Below are 8,289 nucleotides of genomic sequence, written 5' to 3'. Positions count from 1 at the left end.
GGCCGGGACCGCGGCGCTGCCCGTCGCTCCCGGACGGCGCGGGCACGGCCCGAGCCAGGGCAGCCGCGACGCCCAGCGCCGAGCCCGCCGTGGGTGGGGGGGGGAGGGGGGCGGGGCCGCAGGCGGCCGGGGCGCCCATTGGCCGGCGCGCCCGCCCGTCAGGGAGCGCCGCCCGCGCCTTGGGGGGCTCGGGCACCGCACCGCACGGCCAGACGGGGCGGGCGGCCTCCGCGTGGGCACCGCGTCCGGCAGAGACGAGCTGCCCCACTTTCCCTCACTCCTGAGCTCCGTGGACGCGTTCCTGGGGGCGACTGCCGTGTCTCCCGCCTTTCCCGGGGTCGGGAAGGGGCACTGCCGCCAGGCCCCGGGGAGCACCTGCAGAGGAAGACCCCGACTCTGGGCACTATGCGGACCCCACACCTGCGACCAGCCGCGCGGGCTGCAGGGAGCCGAGGGCCCGCCCGGAGCCACATCCTCCCACCTGCCCAGGCTCTACAACCGGGACCTTTCCCGGATGCGGCGCCGAGTTACCCCACCCCTCACTCAGTGCCAGCTTCCTGCCTCGCCCACCCCAACCCACCGCGGCTCTCCCTCCCACCTGGCTCGCTGCGGCTGCGCTTCCTTCGTCGCCAGATTTAAATGCCCGGTTCCTGGAGCCCGCTGTGATCCGCCGCGCCCACCCTAACAGCTAGCTTGAAGCTTCACACCTGGCGGGAACTCCCCACCCAGCCCTGAGCGCCCCGGAGCAAATTGCTGGACTCAGTCAGGAAAGTCTGAGGCCTCTCAGTCCAGATAATTTAGAGATCAAATGAAATAGAGGGGTTCCAGAGTGATAGTACAGCGGGCAAGATTGCTTACACACAGCCGACTACGGTTCAGTCCCCCTCAATACATTTGGTGCCCTGAGTACGACCAGGAGTGATCCCCGAGCACAGCTGGGTGTGGCCCAACTCCACCCACCCACCCCGCCCCCAATAAAGTTCAGGATGGAGAAAGAAAAGTTTATTCAACAAATGCTGTTTGGAAAACTGGATGGGTACACGCAGGTGAAAGAAATTGGATCACTATCACACTGTGCACAAAGGTTAACCTAAAATGAACCAAAAACTTAGATGTGACATCCAAATTGATAGCACTCGGGGCCTGGAGAGACAGGACTGCGGAGAGGGTGCTTGCGTTGCACGCAGCCAAATCAGGTTCAGTCCCGGCCTCCCATGTGGACCCCCAAACCCAACACGGCCAGAAGTCATTCCTGAGCACAGAGCCAGGAGGAAGCCCTGAGTATCCAGGGTGTGGCCCAAGAAACAAAGGGAAGGGGGACCTTCCAAATTGAGGCATACGTTGAACACAATACAGGAGAAAACATTCCATGATACTTGCCTTCATGTGTTTAAGGATTCAACTCTAGTGGCATGAAAAACAAAAGAAAAACCTAAACGGAGTGCTGAGGTGTGAAAGCAACCATGACTGAAACAGAAACATCTCTTCCAGCTGTTGAAGAGGCTATCAGGGCAGTCTGACTGCCACAGCAAAAAATCAGAGAAATAACTCTTAGAAATAAAGTTTTAAAGGGCTTATTAAAAAATGCTATAACTCAAGAGCTGGAGTGCTGTAACTCTGAGATGTTTCTGAGTAAGATAGTTTGCTTAGGGGCTGGAGCAATAGCACAGCAGGTAGGGCGTTTGCCTTGCACGGCGCCAACCTGGGTTTGGATCCCATATGGTCCCCTGAGCACCGCCAGGTGTAATTCCTGAGTGTAGAGCCAGGAGTAACCCCTGTGCGCCGCCAGGTGTGACCCAAAAAGCAAAAATAAAAGAAAAAGATAGTTTGCTTAGAACACTTAGGGTGCGGGCATGCTCCAGAGAAAGGAGCTCTGCTTCTATGCAGACTTATGTTAAATAAGTAAAGAAGTGGGGTAAACAATAAAGGACTGAATATTTTTTATAATTTATTTATTTATTGAATCACTGTGGGAAAAGTTACAGAGCTTTCAGGTTTAGGTCTCAGTCATGTAAATATTCAAACACATTTCCCTTTACCAATACTTACTTTTTACCACGAATCCTAATACAACCCCACCTCCCACTCCTCCCAATTCCTGTGAGGCAGATGAGTTCTAGTTAACACTCTATCTACTTTGACTAGATTCATTGTTTTGATAAAAGATGCACCATTATTATTTAGAGTTTACCACCACCCCCCCCCATCAGACATGCTGAAAAAGCGTTGTGAAATGATTTGCTTTCTACAGCTGGGTTCAAGAATTAAAAGTTGGGTGTGATTTTAAATTTCTTTTAATGAGTTTATGATGAAGCTGGAAGTTATTCATCAGTTACTTGGTACTCCGTTTTGAATTTTCATGACTTCAGTTGATCTTAGACTACAGAATTGACATTTTAGGAGTGGCAGAAGAGGGAGTCAAGAGTGTCCAGTGTACAGCAGTAGAAAGATATGTCACTATGCTGGTGGGTATTTTGTGGTGACATCATACCCCTAAAGTGTATAAGCTTTGATGTTACCTCAATTAAAAAACAATAATGCGAAAAAAATTTCATCTTCAACTCTCCCCAAACCTGTGGCTTTCCTGTTTGACCTTAGTTACTGATCTTATCATCCACCACTCACACTCTCCACCCTCGTGTTCCCAGAAAGTGTGCTGATAATCTACAGATCTGTGCCACATCCAAATTAGTAGCACTGCTGATTTGACTTTCAGAACTATGCTTCTCTTTACCCCTAGGGCTGTCCCCTATTCGACATCCTTGCTAGTACTCACCAGAGATGATGATTGTCAGGCAATGGGAGAAGTTTGAATAATAATGTTTAGCAAGAAACAAAACACAGAGGAACAGCTCAAGAATAAATTGATCTTTACAGTGCAAATATTCTAAATATGAACATATTGAAAGCAATTAAATGCTTTATAAAATATTTATTTTCCCCTTTCCTTATTAATAGTGTTCGTGTGGTAACTGTCTGTTGGGCTGCACGCTTCAGTTGAGTGCTCACACATACTTGGTAATGGTGTGTGAGAATTTGTTCACTTTATCGATAGCACTGGGATCACAAATGGTAGTAGTGCTGTGAGACAGAACTTGGCATGTAGGGTAGTGCTAAGTATCAAACTCGTGACCATACATCTGCAAAGCAGGTGCTCTGCTACTGAGATAATCCCTGGGGCTCAAGTTATATACTTTAAGTGAATGTATATATTTTGGGGTATTAATTATGTTACATCAATATAGTTTTACTAACAGCAAAGTTCCTCAGACTTCATTATCAATCAACCAAGGCATGACAAATATTGAACTAAAGATAATTCTATTAAAGCATTCACAGTAGATGCTCTAACTGAGGGATATTATGGTGATTTTTTCCCTCTATTTTTCTACATAAGTTTGTTATTTCTAGCACAGTCCCTCTACTTCTGTATGCTTCTGTATGATATATAGAATAATATGAACGGCACCAAGGAGAACTTCTGAACACAGGATCAGGAATATCACCTGATTATTGCTGCGTGTAGACCCCAAATCTCCCCCTCTGCAAAATATAGAGGGAGAGGAAAGAGGTGGTAGCTTTTATGTAGTGGGCAAGGCTTGACAAAGAGGACAAGTCCAGATGAGGAGCCATGCATTGTGGAGATGGGAACAAAGAAGAGAGAAGGAAAAGATGTCAACCAAGTATTTTAGATCCAGCAAAAACTGTTCTTCAAAAAGATTATAAATCAGTGGTAATGGGCACACAGTGGACAATGGTATTTTATATGATAATATCAGTGAAAAGAGCCGAGCCAGTGTATTGATGAGAACTGACAGCAGGTTCTTCAGGTGTTCAGATCTGACCTTGTCTAGGCCGGGTGCTGTTCGCTTCTTTACAGACAAAATAGCATGTCGGATTTCAAAAGGGAGAACATTGGGAACGACATATCCATCCCGTGAAATTTGGTATGTGGGGAAGTGGACATGGCTATTAAAGAGATCCGAGTAGAAGTCATGGACAATCTTTTCCGTTGCCCTTCTGGAAGATGTGATAGATCCATCAGGATGTCGAGGGCAGTCATCTTGGTCTGGTAGTTGGCGAAGGACAGGCAGGTGTTGCGAATGCTTTTCCCAGTTTCTGCCACATCTGCCAGCACTGCTGCTCTTCTCTCTTTGAGGTCTTCCTTTATTGCTTCTTTGCACTGCTTTATGAGCTCAGACGTTCGCTTGCAGTTGCCTGAGGCTTGCGCCAAGCCACATTGGCGAATGAGCTCAAGAGTTTTTGAAGGCGGTATGGTGACGCCAGCAGGTCAGTCTGTACCTGTGAGGCGAGTGCATCAGCAGCCTGATGGTGCCTTCAGACTTCCAGATACTCCAAAATTGCTGCTGTGTCTTTGGCCAGGCCCCAAAAACTTGGGGCAAAGTTTACCAAGAAAGTAAACGGCCAAAAATAAGGTATGTGGGAAACACACCAACAAACCACCTCCGGCTCAGCTATATAAATGGAGGCATGGCCTCTCTGGTTCCTGATTGAGCTGCATAATGGCCATGATCCTAGAGACTCAGAAACAAATCTCAAAATCCAGCGGCTGTTGGCAGAAATGCATCCGGTCCCTGCAGTAGGTTACAGGTGCTGGGACAACCCAGGTGTGAATAGGTTTTATGCCTTGGCCTGTTCCCCCTGGCGGCCCGGTGGCCACCATCCTCCAGAGGCCACTGGACAGTCAGGTTTGGGCCCACAGTGACAAGACATGCAAGGCCTCATGGGATGAGGGTGGAGCCGGTCCTGTCCTCCCCACCCCAACGAGACTCCAAGTCATTGCCCACAAACGGCCTCTCTGGCTCCTGATCAAGCTGCTTAATGACCACGATCCCAGAGACTCAGAAACAAATCTCAAAATCCAGCAGCTTTTGGCAGAAATGTGTCCTGACCCCGCAGTAGGTTACTGTCGCCGGGCCACCCCAGGGAGGAAAGGGTGCTGTCCCTCTGCCTGCTCCCCCTTGGTGGCTCGGTGGCCGCCATCCTCCAGAGGCCATTGGACAGTCAGGCTTCGGCCCACAGTGACGAGACATGTTGGGCCTCACGGGATGGTGGTGGAGCCGGTCCTTTCCTCCCCACCCCAACGAGACCCCAAGTCATCGCCCACAAACAGCCTTTCTGGCTCCTGATCAAACTGCTTAATGGCCATGATCCCAGAGACTCAGGAGCAAATCTCAGAACCCAGCAGGTTTTGGCAGAAATCCCTCCAGTTGTTTTTTTTAAAATTTTTTTTTATTAGTGAAACACCATGAGGTACAGTTGTAGATTTACAATTTTTTGTGCTTGGGTTTGATTATACAATGATCAGATACCCATCCCTCCACCAGTGCCCATTTTCCACCACCATGGATAATATCCCCCCCACCCCCATCCCCCCTCCCCCCCTGCCTCTGTGGCAGGGCAATCCCCTGTGTTCTCTCTCTCCTTTTGGGTGTTGTGGTCTGCAAAAGAGGCATTGAGTGGCAAACATGTTCAGTCCATAGTCCACTTTCGACATGCATCTCCCCTCCTGGGAGGATCCTCCAAACACCCTTTATTTGGTGTTCCTTTCTCTATCTGAGCTGCCCTTTCCTCTAGAATGCCTGACTGGCCACTAAGCTATGGAGTAATCCTCCTGGTGCTGATCTCAACTATTCTTGGGTATTAATCTCATATTTTGTTACTTTATGTCCCCCAGATGAATGCAATCTTTCTATGTCTATCCCTCTCTTTCTGACTCATTTCACTTAGCATGATACTTTCCATGTTGTACCACTTGTATGTAAATTTCATGACTTCATCTTTTCTAACAGCTACATAGTACTCCATTGTGTATATGTACCAAAGTTTCTTTAACCAGTCATCTGTTCTTGGGCATTCAGGTTTCTTCCAGTTTCTGGCTATTGTAAAGAGTGCTGCAATGAACAAACAAGTGCAGATGTCACTTCGACTATACATTTTTGCCTCTCTGGGATATATTGCCAGGAGTGGTATTGCTGGGTCAAATGGGAGCTCAATTTCTAATTTTTTGAGAATCGTCCATACTGTTTTCCAGAAGGGCTGAACCAGTCGACATTCCCACCAACAGTGAAAGAGTGTCCCTTTCTGGCCACATCCGCGCCAGCATCGGTTGCTTTTGTTCTTTTGAATGTGGGCCAGTCTCTGAGGTGTGAGATGGTATCTCATTGTGGTTTTGATCTGCATCTCTCTGATGATTAATGATGTAGAGCATTTTCTCATGTGCTTTTTTGCCATTCGGGAAATCCCTCCAGTTTTAAGTGTTAAAATTTCGGAATTTCAAAATTGCACGGCCACTACTGCAGCCACGCGACATTATATGTTATTCATAACCAGCAATAGAAAACAAATTGTCTACTGTTGCCTTTTCAGCAGATCTGAGTGTTGGGGTAACATATCAAATAATAATGGTAGGTCTGGTGTCAAAATATTGAATGTGATCAAAGTAGAGAGAGAGTAAAGTGGAAATCATCTGCCCCACAGGTGGGGGAAGACGTGGGATAGGGGTATACTGGGGTTGTTGGGGGTGGAGAATGGGCATTGGTGAATGTACAGATGTTTCATTGTATGACTGAGACTTAGACCCAAAAGCTTTGTAACTGCTTTCATGGTGATTCAATAAATAAAATTATAAAAAATGAAAATAAAAGTCAAGTGGAGTTCATGCACAATTCAATCAGCTAATCAGGGGCTGAATAAATAGCAGTACTCCTACATAAAAAAAAGAGTTTTTGAAGACAGGCATCTTTATGTGGCTATCTCTCTCTCTCAGTTTTCCTCGCACAATCATTAAGGTGCTGTACCAGTCAATCGTATTCTTTGTCAATGTTGTCAAGGACGGCATCTTCTCATGTTGAAACAATAGTGCTAAAGAGCTCTGGGAGTTCTCTTCTTAAACTTTGCAGCCTTTTCTCCCCACTCTGTGAAATACAATTTTGCACGAAGTAGATGGTAGTCCGATCCCATTTGGAATTTTGGGACAACAGCGACATTGGTCAGGCAAAACCTTCGATTGAATATGATGTGGTCAATTTCATTGTGGAACCATCCACTGGGAGACTCCCATGTCCAACCTTTAGTTTTGGCCTTTTGGAACTATGAGTCATCATGGATGGTCTTGGTCAATATGAACTCACACAGTCTCTCCCCCTGTTCATTCCATTCTAGGCCATGGGTCCTGATGTGGAGTTCTTTGGCTGATCTTCTCGGTCCTATCTTGGCATTAAAATCACTGACAATGATCTTGTAGAAGGTGTGGTCTTCTTTATAGTACTTCTCCAGCTCCATGTAGAACTTCTCAATTTCTTCTTCATCATAATTGGATGTTGGTGCATAGACAACAAAGATAGAAACTGCCGGCAGTGAGTGACATCTATTCAAGCGTAATCGTCTGATTCAGGTTGTTAGGCATTCAAATGAATCAATGCTCATGGCCAAGTTCGTGTTGACAAGGACACCAACACCACTGGCACCTCTTTTATTGCATGTTCTGAGGAACAGTTCTTCTCCAGTGTTGAAAACGGCATGATGTGATTGATGCCTTCTTGTCTTGGTCAGATCAATGATGTTGTACTTGATCTTTTGCACTTGCACCATCAGATCCTCGATGGATGCATCCGGTGCCAACATATGTGAATTGAAAGTACAGACAGTCATTTTTTTCATTATTCATTTTGGCAGCCCAGTTTGGCCTTGAGATTTTATAAGCCTCTCCTTCCTCATCCTTCTTAACACTGCCATATTGGTGGCTCTTTCAGAGAAATGAGACCCATTGTATTTACTGGTTTTGGCATATCGAATATGCCACGGATATCTTGACAGGCTCTGCTGTGTGGGCGGGTTACTCTCGGTAGCTTGCCAGGCTCTCTGAGAGGGATAGAGGCTTTTAGGGTGGCCTCTAATCTCCCTTGCAGGTGTTCCCATGGTTCAAACCATATTTTGACTCCATCAAATATAGTGCGGTAATCTTGGAAGATGGGAATTGTCTTATGATGTGTTGCACTGCTGCTTCATGGCTGCGTGGTCCAGAAAGTAGCCTGGACCATGGCAGAGGCTGGGTAGTGGAGGTAGTGAAGGTCTGATGATGAGATATTTATCTGGTACCGGAAGGGTGGGGCTTCTGGGTGTAATCCCTGGGTCGCCAGAGATTGGTGGAAGCAGGCAGAGGATCTCTGTTCCCGGCTCTTCACATGCTACCTGTCTGAATGCAAGGTTCCATCCCAGTGGAAAACCAGCAGGACTGTACTACTGTACAAGAAGGAAGACATCCAC

At 47.1% G+C, this 8,289-nt stretch overlaps 1 protein-coding gene across 1 annotated transcript in view; it reads right to left on the bottom strand.

Annotated features, from left to right (window-relative positions):
• SPECC1 (sperm antigen with calponin homology and coiled-coil domains 1) overlaps nucleotides 1–8,289 on the bottom strand; it is a 422,681-nt gene that overhangs the window by 27,064 nt on the left and 387,328 nt on the right. The gene's annotated exons all lie outside the window — the stretch shown is intronic.

The sequence above is a fragment of the Sorex fumeus genome, unplaced genomic scaffold (genome assembly GCF_029834395.1).
Source record: "Sorex fumeus unplaced genomic scaffold, SorFum_2.1 ptg000122l, whole genome shotgun sequence".
NCBI lineage: Eukaryota > Metazoa > Chordata > Mammalia > Eulipotyphla > Soricidae > Sorex > Sorex fumeus.
The sequence above is the reverse complement of the archived record's forward strand: the minus strand, read 5'-3'. Positions and strand labels throughout refer to the sequence as shown.